We start from the raw sequence: 13,568 nt of genomic DNA on the forward strand, positions 1-13,568 counted from the left end.
GAAGTTTCTAATAAGATCAAACTGTAAACTAAGTCGTGATGAGACAATGATCATCCAAAATTGTAGCTCAAGCAAATGATAATAAGTGCATACAGAAGGAAAAGGAAGCACGTTACATTGTTTCAAAAGAATTCGTAAACCACATGCAGCAATGGTTCTGAATAAAGGAACTGAAAATTTTCCTCAACAGTGGTGCTACTACACACACGCATATCGTGTATAATTGCACAATAGCACATAGCAAGAGAAAATAGATTTACCGTATGCTAAAAATAAGAATAATAACATCCAAGTTGGTCACCTGACAGTAATTTATCCGCACAAGTAGATCAGCAAACAAAATTAAAAGAACACAAAAGTTGTCGTTAGCCAAAAGGGGAAATAACATAACCACATAGGAAATCCTTTGCTTTGTGAGTATGCATGGTCACCAAGTAGTTTCCGTACCGGGTGAACACCTTGTGCGACTTATCATCGATGATGAACACCAGGTCCCTTCCTTGATCTTCATGCCCTTCTTCCACACTGCTGCAAGTCAACTGCTGGGATCTCCTCCACTGGTATTGTTTTCCTGCATCGTTGTCATGAGTAGGATTTAATTATTTTTCGTGTACAAAATCATTTTCCCCTCTGTCAACTCATGTCCATATGACAATATATAATTCAGAACGATGGAACACGTTAAATCTAGAGGTGGCTAAATGATTCATAGCACTATCTGAACCAAAACGCATGGATGAATTGTTTCGTGGCAGTGACTCAAACAAGTTTCAGGCATCATTTACTGAAATAAGTATTTTGCTGCAAGGGCATCGCTACATTTCTTACTAAACAACCTAACTGATGTAGGTGCTCAATTGCACACTCAGGTGTAATCAGGACTAACTAAGATAATCTCCACGGAATATATTCTTGCATACGAATATTAATCATCAGCACCAAATAAGCAACACACAAGTTTTTAATTACAGAAACAGAGGTGTGAACCTGAGAAATATTTGCCTGTCATGAGTATATTAGTTTAATTCAAAGAACCTTGTGAACTGAATCTCATGAATGAACCTTGCATAAATCAAAGGAAACACAATAAGATGCCTGTCATGAGTATATTAGTTTAATTCAATGACTTCAATTACGTTTAAAAGATGAAATCTGAATGAAACATCATATAGATTTCAGAAAATATCCTCTTGTGAACGGGAAGAGAAGTGCAGGCCACACAGATCTACAACTAAATAAATTACATTGGCATGCATCAACGTATATTTTAGCGATCTCATTAGTGTACTTTAGCATTAGCTTTTGGACACAACTAGCATGACCCTTTGTAACCCCAAATAGAGAAAGAAAACGAATCGAACAAACATACTAATGGAGAACTTGACAATGGCGGGCACGAAGGCCTGCCCTACGGAAGACGGGACAAAGAGAAGACAAGAGATAAGTTTTGTTAATCTAATAGCAATCACACTGTGAAAAGATAGTAACTCACATGAGAGCGGCTCAATACATGCAGTCATCAATTCATCATCACAATCTGGGAGACAAAATATGACCAAATACAAACAGAGGCAGTGAGCACAAGGATCAGAAGAAGGGTACTGAATTATGACCAAATACAAACAGAGGCAGTGAGCACAAGGATCAGAAGAAGGGTTCAAGATCAAAAGAGTATCAAAGAAAACACAACGCTTAACCATCATGCCATCATTTAAAAAATATGAATATTTATCGTTTTGATGACCTACTCAGGCAAGAGAAAAGAAGCACCCAAAGATAATACTAAAAAATTATCCAAGATCTAAATAGGCTTAAATACCTCACCATACACTTGACCACATGAATCATCCTCCATATAACCTAAAGCGTCTTCAAGTTTTCCCTCCGATTGTTCCCTGGAGGGGATGTCATGATACCTAAAAAATAAACGTTGAGCAATCACAAAATTGGTAACCATGTAAGGATAAAGAAAAACAAAATTGTTATTAAACACGAACCAGCTAACAAATTACATGTCCCAATAAAATCAAACATCATGTAGCAAATCCATGCACATCGTTGTCATGAGTAGGATTTAATTATTTTTCGTGTACAAAATCATTTTCCCCTCTGTCAACTCATACTCATTTTTGACCATCCAAACCAGAATTTGAATTCTCTAAAACTAACGGTGGCCAGCAGGTTGGTGCCTTGTTGCTATAATATAATATAATCAGTGAATAAATTAGTCATATAAATTTTAATGCCGGCCTTCATTTTTCTTGAGGCAGAAGACTAATATAAAGTACTTTGCAGTACAAGCCATATAATGCCAGAGAGTAGTAAACAGTTAGAATGTACCTATATTGATTGTTGCTGAAGAAATGACGTGGAAAGCAGACACAGGCTGGATGCCCCAGCAGTTTAATTACAAGCTGTAACAACAACAAACAATCATGGAGTATGGCTCATTACCTAAACAATTGTTTTAGTTCAGCTGTTAGCTAGTTAATCATTCAGTACAAGACATTGGATGGGCTAAATTATCTACAGAACCAGGGGATAATATGAATGCTGCAAGTATCTTGCTGAACGAATAAAAGGTTAATACAAACGACCAACAGGTGTGTATTTCCTATTGTTTCCCTCTATGTGCCATGAAGTGGAAAATTTGGCGGTGCAGAGAGAATAACAAACCAATAAAAGGTATTACACAAGTATGGATTAGAACTGCATATTAGAAACAGATCGCATCTAGTCAGAAAGAAAATACATGTATTATACAAGTTTGGATCAGAGAACTACGTAAAAAAGTTAAATATGTATAAACATTCAAAATTAGCTGCAACAAGATGTAGTTGTATTGGAAGGCATACATAATATATATGATGTACCTTGATATGATAAACTACCCAGAGCATTTTCCATCACAGGTTCTGCACATGTGTCTCTGTCCACATACAGGAGTACAGATTCAGTCATCTCAATCGGGCATTAAAAAAGAACACCATCAGGCTTCTTTGAGCTCATGATAGACCATAAAATGCCAACAAAATATATAGGAAAATATGAGTCTTAACTAAATGCTAAAGCAAAGCTACTGAAATTCTAACAAAAACCTGACGTGCTCACTAGCTCTATAATCCTAAAGGTGTATTGACTAATTGTGGAGCCACCTTTTTCTAGTGGCAATCCCTCTTTTTTCTAGACCTATGTTGATTCCCGTATCAGACACAAATATTCAGTCTCATGATTAAGAAAACAAATAGCAGATAATTAGTGAGAAAATAGCTCACCTGAATGTCTTCATCTACCTCCTACAGTATAATTTATACATCATACTGCAGTATCTGTCAAGCACTGATAAACCTGTAAACACAACAGACTAAGCCAAACATATTCATAGTCACAATGTTCGGATCTAGTTTTCAGATAGATCTTGCATGAGTCCAGAGATCTAAATGAAGAAAAGATATCAGAACTGAGAGGGGGAGAGATACCATTACCTCAGTTGTGGGGGAGGAAGAGGCCGAATCTTAATGAGGAGAAGCGACATAGCTCAGCCATGAGGAGAAGTCCATGAAGAGGAGCATGGACGGTGGCGGAGACTCGCCACCTCGCGCGATGCGGCGGCGGCCCGTGATCCGCGACGTGAGGTCGGTGGCCGGAGAAGAATCGGCTTCCAGTTCACCTCTTCCTTTTGCTGCTTCTCTGCCTCGGTCAAGATCCCCATCCTCATATGACGCCTGCTCTCTCCCGCATCAACCGCCAGAGAGAGACGAACCTTTTGCTAACGATCTGAACATGCCATTGCCGGTTGAGCTCCGCCGCTCCATCGCCGGAAGCGGCTCCCGTCGCTGTGAGGTCGCCATGAATCTGCACCCAGCAGCCGCCGCTCCTCCGGCCGCCGCCCTCCACCTCCGGCCGCCGCCCCTCCGGCGCTGCTCCCCGCTGTCGGTCGCCGCCCTCCATCTCCCGGCCGTCGTCCCCGTGCGCCCACCCGCCCCCGTGCGCCTCCCTGCCGCCGGCGCTCTCCCGCCCGCCCCAGCCATCTCCGCCGTCCGACGACACGCGGTTGCGGGGCGAGCGGCGGCCGAAGGCGAGCTCGGCAGCAGGGAGAGGGAGCTGGGGAGGCGGCGGCTGCATCTGCGGGATTGGAAGGGGAGAGGGAGCGACGGGATTGGAGAGGAAGCCACGCACTACGCGAGAGGCTGGGCCGAGCGGGCTTTACAGGACCCATGGATAAAACGCGGGTTCGTGGGAGGGCCTCGCGCCCTGGACGAAATCGACGACGGAGATCGCGCCACGTCAGCTCGATCTAACGGCCGAAAATCCAAAGCGCTGTGAGACCCCCTATGGGGGGCATCATATACACCTTTAGATATCCACCCCTGGTTAGGGTCTATATCACATTGTTTTAGTCTTGGTGACATTGCGTTTTTGTAATTGGTGGCGTTGATTTGGCACGCCACCAATTCGGCGCCACTTTTACAAGGTTGTGGTGGGGTTGATGTGCCACGCCACCATCCCGACACAATAATATGGTGGCGTTCGGCCAATAACGCTACCACTTACATGTGTTGCTGGCGTTCGATTTAAAATTAACCCGCCCCTGAATTTTGGGCGCGAATTTTGGGCATGGCGATTTGGAATAATTTTTTAATTGAAAACAATTTGAATTAAAATGACAAATTTCATTCAAATCTCTGATATTAGGATATTTTACATAGAATTTAATGAAATTGAATCAAATTTTAACTACCCTAAAATTAAGGACGCCGGTAGAAGATGCTCCAGTCCATCACCGCGACCATCCTCTCCGCCATCGTCCTCGCGCGGCCATCGTCAACGATGAAAATACCCCAATCCCCCACGGAACAAGGTTTAGCTTTCTCATCGGTGCACATCAGAGCCATGTTGTATGATTCAGCCAAGGCCACGCCGAGTCCCGGCTCCTCCTCCGGGTCGTCGGATTGGCGGTGGTTCGTCGGCGTGGCATATTTGATGGTGGGGGGCTCCGGCTCCAACTTTTACTTCTTCTCCCATTTCAGCCAGTGTAGCAAGAGGTGATCCTACGGAGCAGTGGTATACTCGTGGATGATGATGCCCAGGGCGGCGTGGCAGTTCGCACCGGCAGTCGTGTCCTACCTTTGCCTTCGTAGTGTAGATCGCGAGGCCTTGATGGTATAAGGAGGACGATGAGGATGTTGAGCCGTCCGTCGATAGGGCGGCGAGCGGATGTCGGTGCGAGCGTATATGAGGACCTCCTTGTAGTTCTTTCCCTCCAACACATCCACCGCCCAGCCAGTTGTTCTTCCCTAGTGGGTACTGGTCAGTATATTGATCAATGCCTGCCTCTCCTGCGAGTGATGGTGAAGTCAGCGTCGGCACCCTCCTCTTTGTTGAGATCGGTGACGCGCTAGTAGATGAGGATCCGGAGGGAGTCTCCGGTGGGGAGGGGCACAATGGCGAGGCTGCCCATGCAGCCAGAAGGGATGACGTGTCCGGCAGCCCGAGAAGGCGATACTCTACGAACTCCAAAACTTGCGGTTTGTTGAGCGTGAGTGGCCAGGTGGTTGCCGTAGCGCCTCTGCTACTGTGCCTTCCGCATGGACGTGAGATATCACGGCGGTTCAAATTGAGGGGGGCGAGGAGGGAAATGCCGACAAGATTTTGGGGCATTCCTCGCCGGGCAGGTCCTATGTATCATCGGCAATGGCATTCTGTTCACCATTAACAGCAGTGCCCCGTACATGGGAAAGTTGCTTCGTCGCCGCGTGGTAAAGTGGAGGGTCATGCCATGCAAACCAGCGTGTACTAGAGCATTAAACATCGCTGATGGCCTAGCAAGTGGAACACTAACAAGGCTGGCCTGCATCACATCTCGTAATTTTTTTTCGGCTGGGCGGACAGGATCCACCGTACAACCGTGCCCGTGACACGCCATGTATTTAATCGCAGCATGGTGTCACGCCTACACGCCATCGGTGTAGTCAGCGGCGTGGCGTACCCCATCGTTCATTGTACAATGGTGGTGTGGCGCTCTGCGCAACGCCGGCATTACTGTGTGCTCAACCACACGGGATGGTCCCATGCATTTAACTATGGCGCTGCGACTGTCACCGCATGCTACCATTCTTTGCATAATGGTGGCGTTTTTGGAATGCCGGAGTTTTAAACAGTGGCATTGGACAAATCAAATGTGCCAGTAATTATAGGACCCCGTGCAGCATATCTCTACTAGTGAGATTTTGATGCAAGTGCCCTTTATGGTTGTGTGTTTGATATTTTCTCTTGACATCACCATTATACACCCATTTAAGGGCCCAGGCAATAGGAGGAAGGTTTTTTCGCACGGCTTCACGAGAAACCCTGTTTCTATGGGGCAGCGACATTTTCATTGAAAGTGGTGATTTCATGTAATTTTACTATTTTTTGTGTTAGAATATGTTATATGAACCTGGCCAACTAAAGAGAGATCGAGGGGGCAACACCTTACAAGAATTGGCTCGGTTGCCTCCAAGTGGTAGTTTTAATTTTGCACTATAAGTTGAAAATCTTAGTTCTAGATAGTCATGTTTGTGTAACAAGTGCCACTTTAGAGTTGTGTATTGGCTTTCCCTATTTACACCACCATTATATACCCTTGTTACAACTTGGGGAGACTTTTTGACGATTTCTGGTGATATTTCATGTGCTATTTGTTTCGTGGGTCAGGACATCTACCAACTATCTCTTCAATTGAAGTGGTGACTCCGTGTGAATTTCCTCTGTTTCATATTACTCTCCATACAATATTTACTAAATATTTTCAATTCTATATCGAATTTCGTGGCAAAATTTTATACTAGAAATCATCAAATGAACTATAAATGGGATTTCTGGGGTATCTGGCTTGCATCTCTATTGCTAACCACCTCATAATGTTAACAAGACCAAACAAACATGTACTTGAATTCGACAATAGCAAAATAGCATAAGTTTCAACAATACAGACACAACACAGCTCTTTGCAGTACCAACTTCAAAACCTTTATTTTATCTTCATTTCCGTAGCTAGAGCCAGATGGTCACCTTGCCCAATGCAATTTGGATAAGAGAAACCAGCAAGGATAACCAACTTGCTAGGTAGCAGCCATAGACACAGAAACCAAGCTGACTCAAATTTGCAAGATTGTGCAAATGGAGCTATATATCTAGTTCTTTTTTATATTGAACACGCTACCCGGCGGCCGTACGTACTTAAAATGGTTCATGCATGTGATGTCCAGCGTTATCCCCTTCGGCGCCTTCTTGCACTTTTTCTTGTGGAATACTACTGAAGGAGAATTTTTTTTTTGAGTGTAAGAGAGCATTATATTATCGGGTAGACAATCGAGTTTGGTCCTGTGTTACAAGATCGCAGATATGGTCCGGTAACTGGCTCCACCAAATGCAACTTCCAGTTGATCTAGCCATCTTAGCAAGGGCATCAGCCACCCTGTTGCTCTCTCTTCTTGTGTGGATTACACGGTGATCATCCAGGCTTTTTAGGATCCTCTTCGCATGGTCATAAGTATCCCATTGTTTTGATCTGTGAATATCAACAGACCGGAGAGCAGAGACCGCCCCAGCGCAGTCCAACTCCAGAATGACTCTTGTGTGTCCAAGGCTGAAGGCAAGATAGATGCCTCTCAGCGCCGCCTTAGCTTCAGCATCAACCGCGTCATTGCAGTTCCGAATAGGGGAGCATGCCGCGAACAGAACCACACCATTGGAATCTCTCGCAACAGCCCCAACACCGCTAGCTTGATCAGCGGAGATGAAGGAGGCATCCGTGTTGAGCTTGATCCAGCCATGGGGCGGGGCAGCCCAACCCCCAGTGTTGCTCTCCAATGGGGCGCCATCTCTGTTTTCCTTCGGGCACCACATGGGAGTTTTCCCTTTGTCATCCGCACACACGTCAAGGTTCTCATGGGCAGTGGCGTAGGAAAGGAGAAAGGAGATCGATCGTTCGATCGTCTCTTTGCCGTTATCATGCACAATGTTGTTCCTTAAGTGCCAGGCTCTCCACAACATAAGTAAGATCCTTGCCCCAGTTTCCATGTCAACTTGGTAAAGAAGGATCAGCAGCCAATCTTTCACGGTGTTTCTGAAGGTGTGCTCATGTGGAAGCTTCCAGTGTTTGCGGAGAGCATAGCGGAGCCCATTCGCCTTGGTGCATCTGACAACAGCATGATACGCGTCTTCTGCATCCCTACCACAAATGTCGCAGCGGTCGCAAACCTCGAGTTTCCGACTGAGTTTATTTGTTTTAGTAGGCAAGGTATTGGTAGCCAGCCTTCAAGCAAAGACGCGCACCTACTTTTCTATTAATTTTCGTTGCGTCTACTTTTCTATTACATTAAGGTAAAAAAAAATTCATCGTTTGGAAACTCGGGAAGTGACTTGCAGCGTGACATGAATGAATACGTCCATTGAGGTGAAGGGAAGGTAGCTGCACTGTAAGTGTCGCCGACCATGAGTCGCAAAGCCACTAGTACTAGCCCTTCGGCACCTCTAGTGGAACACATTGTTGTGCATGCGTGTGCACCGACACGTGGATGGAAACGACGGGGCGTGCATGACTGGGCAGCGCCGGCGACAGTGTAAGAGGCAACGACAAGCAGAGGTGCATGGCGTGACGATGGTAGAGCATAGTAGACGCGAGCATGGGAGTCAGAAGAGGAGCTCGATCCATAGATGCGCGCGTGCTTAGCGAGGGACAAGTGAGACTGATTCTTCGGTGGTATGCATCGGCCAGTGGCGGAGAAGACATTGTCGATTTGTCGCAACCGTTTGTCCTTGATCGGGACATTTGCCTCGGGGGAAGGAGGTTGCCACGTTGGAGTTATGGAGAGAGAGAGAGAGAGAGAGAGAGAGAGAGAGAGAGAGAGAGAGAGAGAGAGAGAGAGAGAGAGAGAGAGAGAGAGAGAGAGAGAGAGAGAGAGAGAGAGAGAGAGAGGAGAGGGAGAGAGAGAGAGGGAGGGAGAGGGAGAGGGAGAGGGAGAGAGGGAGGGGGAGGGGGAGAGGGGGAGGGGGAGAGGGGGAGGGGGAGGGGGGGAGAGAGAGAGAGAGAGAGAGAGAGGGAGAGGGAGAGGGAGAGGGAGAGGGAGAGGGAGAGGGAGAGGGAGAGGGAGAGGGAGAGGGAGAGGGAGAGAGAGAGAGAGAGAGCGAGAGGGAGAGGGAGAGGGAGAGGGAGAGGGAGAGGGAGGGAGAGGGAGAGGGAGAGAGAGAGAGAGAGAGAGAGAGAGAGAGAGAGAGAGTGTGTGTAGATACATCCAAATTTAGACAAACCTCAAACATCGATTTATAGATGGAGGGAGTAGTAGCTTCAACGATTTTGAGTGAAGGACATACTACCTCCTTTTCAAAGAATAAGGCACACATGTATTCTAAGATGAACTTTGACCATAAAATTTGGGCAAGAAAATCTTGATTATACGCTATGTAATTAGTATCGTTGGATTCATACTGAAAATCACTTCTAATGATACTAATTTTATACAAACATCCTTTATATATTTAAAATAAATATTGGTCAACAAAAGCAAGAAAAACAAGGACCTCTTATTCTTTGAAATGGAGGGTGTATTTTACAGTCTATATCAAGGCGTGTCAACATTAATAACCGAGCGCGTGTGGTTCTTTGGTTGATGAATGATGAGGTTGGGTAGCTAGCATTCAGTTCACATTTGAGGCGACGAGAAAAGCTAGTACTAGTACTAGCTTGAAGAGTAAATTACACAAATCTACCATAATTAGGACAGTGATAATTTTTTACTAAAAACTACCACTTCTTAAGTGATCAACAATAAATCACTCAAATGGTTGTCTGATTGCAGTTTAAGGGATGAGGGCCAACTGTCAGTGCTGACTAGGCCAAACGGCCGTTTTCTCTAGATAGGGCCACGAGCATGGCGCCGTTGAAGAGGTTAGGCTGGTCCGATGCTAACATGTGGGAGTAGATGTAATGTAACTCGTGCAACAGAACCGCTATGTCTATTCAAAATTGATGGCGAGCTACATAATTGCAAGGACGAGCAAATCTAACCAAGCAAATAAGCTTTGGCCCGATGCCTAACAGCAGGTCAGAGGAGATGTAATGTAACAGTGCAGCAAAACCGCTCCGGATTTTTAGAAATCAATGGCGAGCGGAGCTGCGTAATTACCGTTGATATAGTAGAAGCGGGACTTGGCGTGACAATTCCGAAATTTGTCCCTGGAATCGAACTCCGGTCGTTGAGGTGCGCCACTGCTACCCCAATCACTGGGCTATGCCCACATCGTCCCGTACCAACAGATATGAACACCTAAAATTATCTCATATAGTGATTATACAACAGCTTTCGTTAACAATATTTTGTTTATTTAAATTATCAACAAGAAGAAGAAGTCTATTAACTCCTAGGTGTATAATTCGCAACAACATTCTTTTGCCAGTAAAGATTGTGAAAATATATATTCTTGGAACTTCTAGAGAAGAAACAATATCCCAGGCTTTAGAGGAACAATATAAATAACATCAAAGATGTAGCACTGAATTTCCTGCTGGAGATTTTGCAACCCTAGTAGTGAAACATCAGTCTTTCCCTCAGAAAATGAGTACTTAATTGTACCCATTAGAATAAAAATATGTAAGAAATGCTAGAAGATAAATTGTTTTCAGAACTAACATCACATCATACAAGAAGAAATAGTATTAGGACTGACAAAACACATTTTTTTTTGCTCAATTATGATCATAGGGGGCTCTTCTCAGTAAAAACAAAACTTAGTTCAAGATTAAATTTTCTAAGATCCCACCTGCACACTATTACATGTCATATATGCAGATGAATCAATGAGCTCCATATACTAAAGGCATTGTCTACATCCCAGTCTATTGATCGATTACAACTGAGAAAGAGAGAAAAATAGAGAGAGGAAGAGCTGGGGCAGCGCATACTTTGTTGTAAGGGAGATCACAGAAGAGCGGCTCTCCTCACCCTTGTGTTGCTGCTGTAACGAAATCGATGACATGCTCCACTTCAGCCATCAAGAAGCTACTGGCCCAGAAATATTCAATGAAGGATCCCCTGCATCTAAATGAGCAGTGAGATTTGAGAGTGGGCATCGCCAATTGGGAGCACCAGAAGAGCAACGTGGGCAGAGCAGTATGGGAACGAGAAGCACGACGGCGAGCAGCAGGCGATAGGCGCCGGTGCGTGAGGGCGCCCCTAAATCCTAGCCGACAGTAGAGGGGGGAGATAGATGGGCAGAAGATTACCAACGGGGGAGCGGTCGCGGTGCAAGTCACCATCCCTGTCAAAAGCCATCGCCACCTTCCCTAGTCGCCGCTAACGCCGCCGTGCATGCATCCGCGCTCTGCCTTGATAGTAATGAAGGTAGAGGAGAAAACGAGGTGATGTAGGGGAGATCACCGATGTGCCTGAGGAAGAAGAAACGAACGGCGGCGGCCACACGGAGGAGGGAGTGAGAGGAGAAGGTTGCGTGCGCGTGAAAACGAGTGGGGTTGGCGGGTGGCTCGAGAAAAGGAGTGCAAGCCGCTCGGTTCACCTCTCCTCGCGATCCGTCGCTCTTGTCGTTTGTATGCGAGAACCACTACAGGAATGGGAGAAGACGCCGACGGCCAAATGTCGGGGCCGTCGGCGTACGGCCTCGCCGGGGCAGCTCGAGAAGCCGACCGTCGGTGTACACTTACCGTCGGCGTAGAGGTGGATACGCCGAGGGCAGCCGTCGGCGTCAACCTCGGCCCTCGGCGTAGCACCGGCATCGCCTGCCCTCGCACCCGCACCGTCACCGCCCGCTCACGGCGCAGACGGACGCCGAGGGCTACCCTCGGCATAGGGCATGGCCCCCCTATGCCGACGGCCACCCTCGGCATATAGGTTTTTTTTTTCTTTTTTTCTCTCTCATATTACTTTATATTATGTTTCTATTATTTATTTACTAGTATGAATTATGTAAAAAGGTTCTATTTTTTAAGAATTCGTAGATGGCATATGTAGGTCCCACGGGTGACGCTCTTCGCAGACAGGTCAACCGGAGCCACTAGGCCCAACTTCTGCTATCGATGTACATATGTCCTAAAACATTTAGGAAAAATTCAATTGCTAACCCTAACTCCAAGCCTAACCCTAACCGAGGCCATTCCCGCCCTAGGGTTTCCCGCTTCTGCGGGCCAACTTTCTATTTTGCGAACATTTTGGTAACCCTAAACCTCACCCGGATCCTAACCCTAACCTAACCCTAGGGGTAGATCTGCGGGGTCCCCGCCCTAGGGTTTCCCAAGATACAGACCATCGGAGCGTCAGAATCGCATACATGGGCTAGCACTTGGTGTGTCCGGCTTCTCGGACAGGGGGTTCCTACACTTAGGGCAGATTCTGGATGTATAGGGGGGAACTCCCTCGGAGGTGAACCGGAGAGAAACTTGAGATCATATGGGATGATCCTTGTTACCACATGTACCTATGACCTAACCAAGCTCAAATGGAGGCATATGCCTACCGGGGGACCCCCGATGGGATGCAGTCAAAGGGGTAGACCGTGCGGTCAACAGAACTAGGGTTTCGTCAGAAATCGAGCCTCGGAGGGGGTGAATGGCCCCAAAACTTGTGTGTGTCCACATGGCATGTACAAAAGTGATACATTTAAGAACTTAAGACCTAGACACGATACAAAACACTTAAATAACTAGACCCACACACATACCAAAGCGCTTAAAGAACTAGACCCACACACGAACCGAAACACTTAAAGAACTACACCCACACAGGAACCAAAACACTTAAAGAACTACACCCACACAGGAACCAAAACACTTAAAGAACTAGACCCACACACGAACAAAAAAATTTAAAGAACTACGCCCACGCACGAACAAAGCACTTAACACTGGGTCAACACATGACCCGCTAGACACACGGACTCGACACACACACACATATTAATCAGAAGTCGAAATCTTCGTCCTCGCTGGGGGTGTCCTCTGAAGCGGTACTTGAGAGGTTCCACAACCACCGTTAATCATCCTCCCCCCATGTCGACGCCTCTCCTTTGGCGTACTCTGCTTCATATTCGGCCCTCCTCTGCCGCTTTCCCGCCCTCCTCTCCCTCATGTACGTCTGCTTCTCCTTCCAGAATGCGCGCTCTGCCTCGATGGCTCCGGGATGGTCTCTGCGCCACTGTGCCATGAACTGCTCGTCCGCCTCGGTGGTATTAATCCACCGCTGGCCAGACCTGTACCGCCGCGCTTCACCCTGTGAGCGAAGTAGCGGCTCAGTAGAGAGACTCTGAGCTTCCGTCAGAGACCTGACCTCCGGGAAGTTCATTTCATGGCGCGGCCGGCCAAACCTCCAAGCCGCAACGTCGTATGCGCGGGCAGCAGCCTCCTTCGTGTAGAAGGTGCCGAGCCACACACGCGTACCACCGGCGGTGATTTCAGCAGTGAAATGTCCCGCAGGCCGCATGCGAACGCTGATGAAGCCCATGTTGCTATGGCGACGAGGAGCCATCTCAGCGGTAGCTCAGCTTAGAGGATTTTGTGGTGTTGTTGGATGAGAGAA

The 13,568-nt window shown here is 46.7% G+C and overlaps 1 long non-coding RNA gene across 1 annotated transcript; it reads right to left on the minus strand.

Annotated features, from left to right (window-relative positions):
• Positions 1 to 485: 485 nt before the first annotated feature.
• LOC124699356 lies at positions 486 to 1,885 on the minus strand. The gene is made up of 3 exons (XR_007001365.1): positions 1,820 to 1,885; positions 1,493 to 1,537; positions 486 to 571 (listed from the first exon to the last, which is right to left on the minus strand). It is a non-coding gene; the product is annotated as an uncharacterized LOC124699356 (long non-coding RNA).
• Positions 1,886 to 13,568: the final 11,683 nt, after the last annotated feature.

This window comes from Lolium rigidum, chromosome 3 (genome assembly GCF_022539505.1).
Source record: "Lolium rigidum isolate FL_2022 chromosome 3, APGP_CSIRO_Lrig_0.1, whole genome shotgun sequence".
In the NCBI taxonomy this organism is placed as follows: domain Eukaryota; kingdom Viridiplantae; phylum Streptophyta; class Magnoliopsida; order Poales; family Poaceae; genus Lolium; species Lolium rigidum.